At 36.6% G+C, this 9,276-nt stretch overlaps 1 non-coding gene and 3 pseudogenes across 1 annotated transcript; all 4 read right to left on the bottom strand.

Annotated features, from left to right (window-relative positions):
- Nucleotides 1-6,886: 6,886 nt before the first annotated feature.
- Nucleotides 6,887-7,074, bottom strand: LOC129243340 (U2 spliceosomal RNA; annotated as a pseudogene).
- Nucleotides 7,075-7,316: 242 nt separating this feature from the next.
- On the bottom strand, nt 7,317-7,502 carry LOC129243343 (U2 spliceosomal RNA; annotated as a pseudogene).
- A 242-nt stretch (nt 7,503-7,744) lies between these two features.
- On the bottom strand, nt 7,745-7,930 carry LOC129243159 (U2 spliceosomal RNA; annotated as a pseudogene).
- A 244-nt stretch (nt 7,931-8,174) lies between these two features.
- Nucleotides 8,175-8,365, bottom strand: LOC129243272 (U2 spliceosomal RNA). The gene has a single exon (XR_008582268.1). It is a non-coding gene; the product is annotated as a U2 spliceosomal RNA (small nuclear RNA).
- Between the last annotated feature and the right edge of the window lie 911 nt (nt 8,366-9,276).

The following is a 9,276-nucleotide window of genomic DNA, read 5'->3' as shown; positions in this document are numbered from 1 at the left end:
ATCAATGGTACATCTTGAAATAACAGGTTTAACAATTGCAAACTTTGAAAACCTATCAACAGCAGTTAAGAATAGCTGCTTTCCAGTAATTAAAATGTCTAAGTGGAGAATTTCTCCTGGGTGCTCTGGGATTGGAGTTTTCCCAATTTCCGGATTTGGTGGTTTTCTTTGGTATTTATTTTCCAGACAGATCTTGCAATTTGATACAGCTGACCTGAGCATTTTCCTCATGTCGGGAAAGTAGTATTCTGATAGAATTTGCTTAAAATTCTCGGACAGAGATCGATGGGCACGGGCATGCTCCGTTGCTATTGCTTCCTGTTGATCGTTCGGATTCGTTAGATCGATTACAAATTTTTCTGTATGAATAAATTTAACCCCCGGGAATGCTTCGACAAGAGGTCCCTGGATCTCTGATAGTGTCGGAAGATCGCAACAAAGAGCGTTTGTAACGCTAGGGTTTACGAGTTTCTTAAGATTATGCAACAAATTTACTATTGTGTCGTAATTTATAGTATAACGAATTTTTTTCTGAAAAATTATTTTTGTACTTTGGTGATAATGATCCCCCTTCGTCAAAATGAATTGTCTTTTGAATTGGTTTACTGGATACTGGATAGTTTTAATTGTGTTTGAGAGCGATGACTCGCTATGTGCTGTAGCATCTGTATCAGTCATATTATTCAAAAACTGACGGGACAGAGCGTCTGCTACGACGTTGTCTCTGCCGGGTTTATAAACAAATTTAGGCGAAAATTCTTCTATGAACGCACGCCATCGCTTCATTTTTGTATTAGGATTTTTGTTCGAAATAGCGAAAGTTAAAGGCTGGTGGTCTGTGAATATTACGATGTCTTTAATACCGTATAAGTAATGTCGAAGGTTTTTAAGGGCCCACACTATAGCCAAGAGCTCACGCTCGTTGGTTGCATAATTCTCTTCTGTTTTTGATAATGTTCTTGAAATCATAGTAATGGGCCGACCATTCTGGGAGAGGACTGCGCCTAAAGCACTAGAGGAAGCGTCTGTTGTTAGTTCGAATGTTTTGTCATAATCCGGATAAAACAGCAAAACATCTTCCGATGCCAAAATGCTTTTTACCCTTTTAAATGCTTGAATGGCCTCGTCATCAAGGACTATTTTAGTGTGTTTGGACTTGTGGGATGACACATGGCCATTCTCCCCCCGAAGATACTTTGTTAATGGTTTGACGATAGACGCATAATCCCTTATAAACCTTCTATAATAGCCTGACAGACCCAAGAAAGAGCGTAATGCTCGAAGTGTTTCCGGCTTCCTATAGTCGATTATGTCCTTGACCTTATTTGGACATGTTTTTATCCCCCTTCGAGAGACAATAAAGCCAAGAAACTCAACCTTATCTTTAAAGAATTTAGTCTTTTCTGCTGAAACTCGCATACCGGCCCTTTCCAACTTCCCCAGTACCTTATCGACATGTTGAATATGAGACTTTTCGTCCCTTGAAAAGATGATTATATCATCCATATAAACTTGGCAACTTTGGCCAATGTCGTCTCTCAAGACGTCATCAATAGCTGGGCGCATTTTTTAACCCGAATGGCAATCTATTAAATTCGTATTTGCCATTGTTAATGCTGAAGGCTGTTTTTTCGCGGTCCTTCTCCTCAAGGATTATCTGGTGGAATCCAGACTTTAGATCTAAAGTAGTAAAAAATCTGGAACTGCCCAGGTTTGCCAATATGGTAGAAATATCTGGTATAGGATATTTATCCGCAATCGTTTTTTCGTTTAATTTTCGAAAGTCGATTACCATGCGGAGCTTTTGTTTACCATATTCATCCAGGCCTTTTTTATTCACTACATGGACCGGAGAGTTATACGCCGAATTAGATTTTCGGATAATTCCTTCTTTCAACAGTATTTCTATTTCCTTATTAATGAATCCTGCCGCCGAAACCGGGTATGGATAAGATCGGGTGTAAATTGGTTCCGAGGAAGTGGTACGAATTTTAGCTTTGACCTTAGTATTAAATGGCAAAGCGCGGTTAGGTTCGGCAAAGGCCTTAAAATTCTTTTTAATCATAGAGTCAAACTCGTTTTTCACAAGAGCTGGGACCGAGTCCTTGTCCAAATATATGGAGTTAACTTGCTCACATTTGACGTTATTTAATTTTTCCTTACCACCCTCGTAATATAAGTATCCGGATGTCGTATCAATTTTAGATTCAATCTCCTTAAGGAAATCGTATCCCACTATACCATCGAAGCCCTTTATATTAGGAAGAATGAAGAAAGTTGAGACTTTCCCCAAAACGAAAACCTTACATTTTTTTTCTATGAGATTACATCCGTTTATAGTTTTGACCGTAAACTGTCTCTCCACAGGGATAATTCCCTTTAGGAAGCTCAAATTTTTGATATAGTTTTTTGAAGTTCCTGTATCAATCAGTAACCTAAGCTCCTGCCCCTCCGACGCCTTCTTGGTAATGTAAGGTAGGAGCGACCTTATACTAAAAAATTAACCTCGTCTTCCATCGCGAAATTGGAAGCGATCTCGACATCCGAATCACTGTCACGGTCCACAGTAATTTTCTTTTGTGGATCCGCCTCTGGGGTTGTCTCCAAATGGTTGGTCCGTTGCACTTTCGGCTTCCGTGAATTTACTGAATCTCCCCTTCTGTGCTCCCGTTTATTCACGTATTGATTAGCATCCCTTTTGGGGTGCCCTCCCACGGCATTTCCCTTTCTATAACTCTGGTTGGACTGTTTTGTACGTCGGAATGCGGAGGATCCGCGGTCTACATCCATTGGAGTAGGGGTGTCCTTGAGCATTTGGGGATTGCCAGGATAGTTATTGTGGTATTTTGGGCTAGTGGTAGTTGCTACGTTGTTAACCGCAAATGTTCTGGCGAAATCATAACGCATGCGGTTGTTCGCTAACTCCTGGGCAGTAGCCAGTGCAGAAGGCAAATCTTTAGGATTGGCAGAAAATAGAATGTCGCATAACGGCCGCTTTAGGCCAGAAATAAAAACTCTTAATGCGTTTTCTCTAGCACTATCATTGAGCGCGGCGGCAAGCTGCGTATTGTTTGAATGAGTCATTATATTTTTATTTGTTATGAGTGTTAATTGCTTGTCTACCGTATCATAATATTGGCAGATTGACAAACTTCCCTGCCTCAGAACGCTGAGCTCTGTTTCCAAAACATGTAGCGGTCTTTTGTCCGCGTATGCTTTGTCCAATCTAGCTATTATAGCTTTAAAATTTAAAACAGTTGAGAAGGAAGCGAGCGTTGCATTTGCGGGGCCTACTATCTTGTTTCTAAATATCCCCATGGCAACATAATATTGCTCTGAACCCTCTTTGTAGTAGCCAATGGCGAATTCTGCTGCGGAACGCCAGGCCGGATAAGAAGCAGTATCCCCCTTAAATTCTTGTATAGATTTTATTAAATCCATATTTGTGTTGCCCCCGACCACAGTTGGATTTATTTCCACGGGAATGTAACTCTCCGCGGATGGCGGCTCTAAGCGCCGAAGAGTTTTCATTACTTCATCTAACTGGACATTCCATTCTCTTTTGTTTTGGTCATTTTGTTGTCTTAAAATTTCTATTACCTGCTCCCTAGTTACACTCATGTTAATTTTGTTTTGCTTTTTTTTTTTTTTTAAAAAAAAAGGTAAGAAAGAGCCGAAGGTATTTCGCTTTACAAAAACTTTATATAACTTTTCTTTAATTGCACTGGATCAATTTTGTTTTGCTTTTTTTTTTAAAAAAAAAAAGGTAAGAAGGAGCCGAAGGTATTTCGCTTTACAAAAAACTTTATATAATTTTTCTTTAATTGCACTGGATCAAAACCGAACAATTACTTACAGTATTATTATTTCACGTATTGCAATCATTTCTGCTAGTTGGGTTCAGTTGTCCTGTCCTGCTAGTTGGGTTGTCCTGCTAGTTGGGTTGCCCCACGTTGGGCGCCACTTTTCTACTTCTTGCCGTTCTTTATTAAACTCCAATCTCAACTAAAAACTATAATCTTACAATCTACCCTAAATCCCTACTTGCGGTGTAGCTATTGAGTTTGTGTTGGTGTAGTTGCGCCGGCAGCTTTGTTTGTATGTATTCTCAGCTGCATTCCTCAAGCTGCCAAAAGTCACGTACGTAAATTGATGATCAGCTTGACCGCTGTAAGATTTGTGGAGTAAGCTGTGCGATCTAATTACCAACGGCCAGTAACGTGGAAGTGATTGTTTATTTGCAAAATCCAAAAGACGGGCAGGCGTAGGAGTAAGCTGTGCGATCTAATTACAAACAGCCAGTAGCGTGGGAGTGATTCAAGGGAATCATCAAATCTCTGTTTTAGCTTTGCAAGTGTGCAATGCGCTAACTTATATATATATATATATATATATTTATGCAATGTATATAAATTGCTCATTGCTCTGTGAAAATCGTATTCTAGGGATCAAAATAAGAAACTTTGCCAAAGGAACCATACCTCTAAAACGAATTCTGATGTCCCCAAATTTAAAAATATCACCATTTTTGGCCTTTACATGAAAAAATCAGCTAAATGGCTATGTTTTTTCTTTATTTTTATTTATTTATAATAATATTTATTATTTATTTATAATAATATCTATTTTTTTCTCTTAAGAAATTTATTTAGGCAGAACATATGTAAATGAAAAAATTAATTTAAGTGAGTTATAGAAAAGAAACTAAAAAGTTCGACCCAAATTGGGGGGTTTTAGAGGTATGGTTCCTTCGGCAAAGTTTCTTATTTTGATCCCTAGAAAACGATTTTCACAGAACAATGGGCGACTTTTTTGCCTCCACACAAATCGACATATATATGTTGTTCTTTTTTTTTAATATAATATAGCGTATACAAGAATATAAACGTTTAAAACTTTTAGAAAACCACAATTTTCCATCACACTTACAAACTTTTTAATCAAAATTTTTAGATAAATTCTGAGCTTGCAGCTTTATAGTCTATTAAATTATACAAGATAGCACAAAATTAATCAGCCTATCGGAAGATTTATAATGACTTGACAAACAGACAATCCATAGTTGTGGCAGTTTTAGGTGGCTCAAAATTTGCGTTCATTTTTCATACTTTTTTTGTGCATGGTGTTGTTTTTTATGAAATGTTTTTTAAAAAACAAACACAGGAAAATTATCAAATATCGACGCGATCTAAGGGAACTTGGTGGTCTAGAAATTTCAAAAATCATTTTTTTGTTTTTTCAATATTTCGAAAGTGTAGATAGGGTTTTCCAAACAGAGGTGTCATTTTGATATTCAAAGAAAAATGCTATTTTTTAACATAAATGATCGGATGTTTATTTCTTTATAGAGAGGAAGGTATGCCGTTAATAGTGGACGCTTACAGGATAATATTCTTTCCATGAAATTTTCCATAACCGAATTGCAAAGTGGCTGCCCCTTGTTCTTGATAGCCTCACAAATTCATCTGTGATGTCTTGAATCGACCCTGGGTTGTTGGCGTAAACCTTCTCTTTCACGTGTTCTCAACGAAAAAAGTCACAAGGTGTTAAATCACAAGAACTCGGTGGCCAATTGTGATCACCTCTTCGAGAGATAACATGATCCGGAAACTTTTCCCTGAAAAGATCAATGGTTTTGGTCTTTGTGTGGCACGTAGCACCGTCTTGTTGAAAATAAACGTTGTCCAGATCAATGCCATCCAATTCCGGCCATAAAAAATTGTGAATCATCTCTCGATAGCGCAATCCATTCATCTGTAACACCTGTTATTCTTTATCTTAAGAATATACTCTGGAATTTTCATGCGGAAATTCCCAATATTATAGCTTCTACTGCCCATTAACTAGATAGGGTGCGGTCTGCGCGCTCCTGTACCACAAAGTTTAAACTCATTTATCTCGAAACGACTTTTTTCGGTCTGGTGCTTTCAAAAACAAAAAACACTCTGTTCAATCGAATCACCTGAAATTTTAATATGTGTTGTTCACCACATCAGTGGCTATCGCCCGTACTAGAATCATATTATTATTTCAATTATTTCGTTTTTTTTTATTAAAAAACTGAAAAAACCCGATTTTTAGAGTGCGAAATTCAAAACCGCACAATTTTGTAAAATTTTTAATTTTTTTTTTATTCTAGCTCGGGACACAGCTACAATCATACTGATTAATAATTTTTTTGGCTGTTGTGTTTTAGATAAACATAATGGACAATGCTAAACGCCGTCCAGGTACAATTTTTCGGGAGGGTCAACTTCAGCGTCATTTTCCAAATTGTTAAAATTAAAAAAAAAAATATTTATTTTCTCATTTTTGTATGTGAAAGAAGTTAGATAGAAAGCCTGAGAAATTTAAATATCGTTTTTTATTTTTTTTATTGTAAAAAAAATACTGAAAATACCCTCAATTTTTGAGCCCTAGACCACCGGGACCTCAGAAGTTTTATGGTTTCTGTTATAGTATAAACCATTTTACAAAAGGGAAGACATTAAATAGAAAACGAAAAAAAAAAAATACCAGTCTAACGGTTAGACGGGATAGAAGTGAAACCTTCCGTAAGACAAACTGAGAGAGAATAAGACGAAAGCAGCATTAGGAGCGGGATAATTATAGGTTCATTATAATATTGCTCTAAAGTTCATATTTTATTTTCTTCATTTTATTTTATTCATCCTCAATGTTTTCAATTTCAACAAATGATACGAGTGGCTTATGATAGATAAAATATGATACAAATGCTTTGGTTTCGATGTTGTCAAAAAAAATACCCAAACGGACCGAAGAAACAGACTTACAAATTTCTTCCATTTTCGTCTACTTGTATTCATATAAAAATTTATGTCTCTTCCCACCAAAGCTAAATGTATTAGTATATTTCTTCTTGTATTTATTCAAGGCTGAAATCCCGGCGGTACTGCAATACCGGGCCAACCCGTGGCAGAGGTGGAGAGCAAGCCCCTAAAACACTCCGCCCATTTCCAAAAATCAGTTTAACATTTGTTGTCCTCCGATGGAGGATCTATCAGATGTTAAGCTGATAGGAACAGATACCACACTACCTACTTCAATAGATTTTCTAATAAACCTTTTGAGAATTACACTCTCACAAAAATTAATGTACGAAATGTTTATACCGATTCACTTAAACTGACTTTCAGTATCTAAACCAAAAAACTGTTTTCAATAAATAATCAGAAATGTCCTACAATGCAAATTTCCAAAAAAAAAAAAATTCCATTTTCGTCTACATGTATTCATATAAAAATTTATGGCTCTTCCCACCAAAGCTAAATGTATTAGTATATTTTTTCTTGTATTTATTCAAGGCCGAAATCCCGGCGGTACTGCAATACCGGGTCAACCCGTGGCAGAGGCAGAGCAAGCCCCTAAAACACTCCGCCCATTTCCAAAAATTAGTTTAACATTTGTTGTCCTCCGATGGAGGATCTATCAGATGTTAAGCTGATAGGAACAGATACCACACTACCTACTTCAATAGATTTTCTAATAAACCTTTTGAGAATTACACGCTCACAAAAATTAATGTACGAAATATTTATACCGATTCACTTAAACTGACTTTCAGTATCTAAACCAAAAAACTGTTTTCAATAAATAATCAGAAATGTCCTACAATGCAAATTTAAAACAAAAAAAAAAATCCATTTTCGTCTACATGTATTCATATAAAAATTTATGGCTCTTCCCACCAAAGCTAAATGTATTAGTATATTTTTTCTTGTATTTATTCAAGGCTGAAATCCCGGCGGTACTGCAATACCGGGTCAACCCGTGGCAGAGGCAGAGCAAGCCCCTAAAACACTCCGCCCATTTCCAAAAATTAGTTTAACATTTGTTGTCCTCCGATGGAAGATCTATCAGATGTTAAGCTGATAGGAACAGATACCACACTACCTACTTCAATAGATTTTCTAATAAACCTTTTGAGAATTACACTCTCACAAAAATTAATGTACGAAATGTTTATACCGATTCACTTAAACTGACTTTCAGTATCTAAACCAAAAAACCGTTTTCAATAAATAATTAGAAATGTCCTACAATGCAAATTTCAAAAAAAAAAACAAAATTCCATTTTCGTCTACATGTATTCATATAAAAATTTATGGCTCTTCCCAGCAAAGCTAAATGTATTAGTATATTTTTTCTTGTATTTATTCAAGGCCGAAATCCCGGCGGTACTGCAATACCGGGTCAACCCGTGGCAGAGAAGGAGCAAGCCGCCCCTAAAACACTCCGCCCATTTCCAAAAAAAAATCAGTTTAACATTTGTTGTCCTCCGATGGAGGAGCTATCAGATGTTAAGCTGATAACCACACTACCTAGTCAATACATTTTAAATAATAAACCTAATAAACCTTTTGAGAATTACACGCTCACAAAAATTATTTATATCAACATATAATATAACGCTTCGTAACTAAATAACTTTTAGGCCATCACCTACAGCATGACGCGGTAGCCGAGCGACTAGCAATGTGAGCTTCCGATCCAAAATCCTTGGTTCGAATCACAAGAAAAAATAAAAGTTATTTTTATTTAGTTCGTCGCTACGTTTATATCAACATATAATATAACGCTTCGTAGCCAAGTTGGTCGCTTTTTTCGTTTCACTTTTTCCCAAATCACTCCCAACGATTCTAAAGAAGTTTTCACTTCAAAAATTGGAAAAACTTTGCAATATATCGCGTTGCTATTATTGTGAACGCAGGTGTAAGTAAACACGCCAACAAACTTACATCCATGGAAGTACGAATACTGAGACGCACAGCTGAAGAATATAAAATGCAGAAATCAGATTTCGCTTTATGTACTTTTATGCAAACATAGAAGTTCATACATATCTACATACATATGCGCGCATTGTTGAATGCAAAGCAGCGTAGATACGAATAAAATGGCATGGAATGGAGTGACTTCATTTTGCGTTGAAGTTTATGAGCTCTAAAATAAGCTCTTCGTCTGCGTTAACTGCGATTCCATGCCAAGAACAAGAACGCGACTACTGCTATGATTTTAAGATCTGGCTCGACTTACTCCCTTCACTGCCCCGTTTTGGCTGCGAGTGGATTTTAACTGCACACATATCTGTACATTGGCAACTCTGTACATATATTTATATTTACATACAAAAAGCATTAAAAATATATGTAATTTCATGCACGAGGGTAGAAGTCATTGTTATTTTGCAACTAAATTGTATGCAACGTTGCAACAACGAGTTTAACTAAATAAACACTGAAGAGGCAATGTGTA

This window comes from Anastrepha obliqua, chromosome 3 (assembly GCF_027943255.1).
Source record: "Anastrepha obliqua isolate idAnaObli1 chromosome 3, idAnaObli1_1.0, whole genome shotgun sequence".
Taxonomy (NCBI): domain Eukaryota; kingdom Metazoa; phylum Arthropoda; class Insecta; order Diptera; family Tephritidae; genus Anastrepha; species Anastrepha obliqua.
The sequence above is the reverse complement of the archived record's forward strand: the minus strand, read 5'-3'. Positions and strand labels throughout refer to the sequence as shown.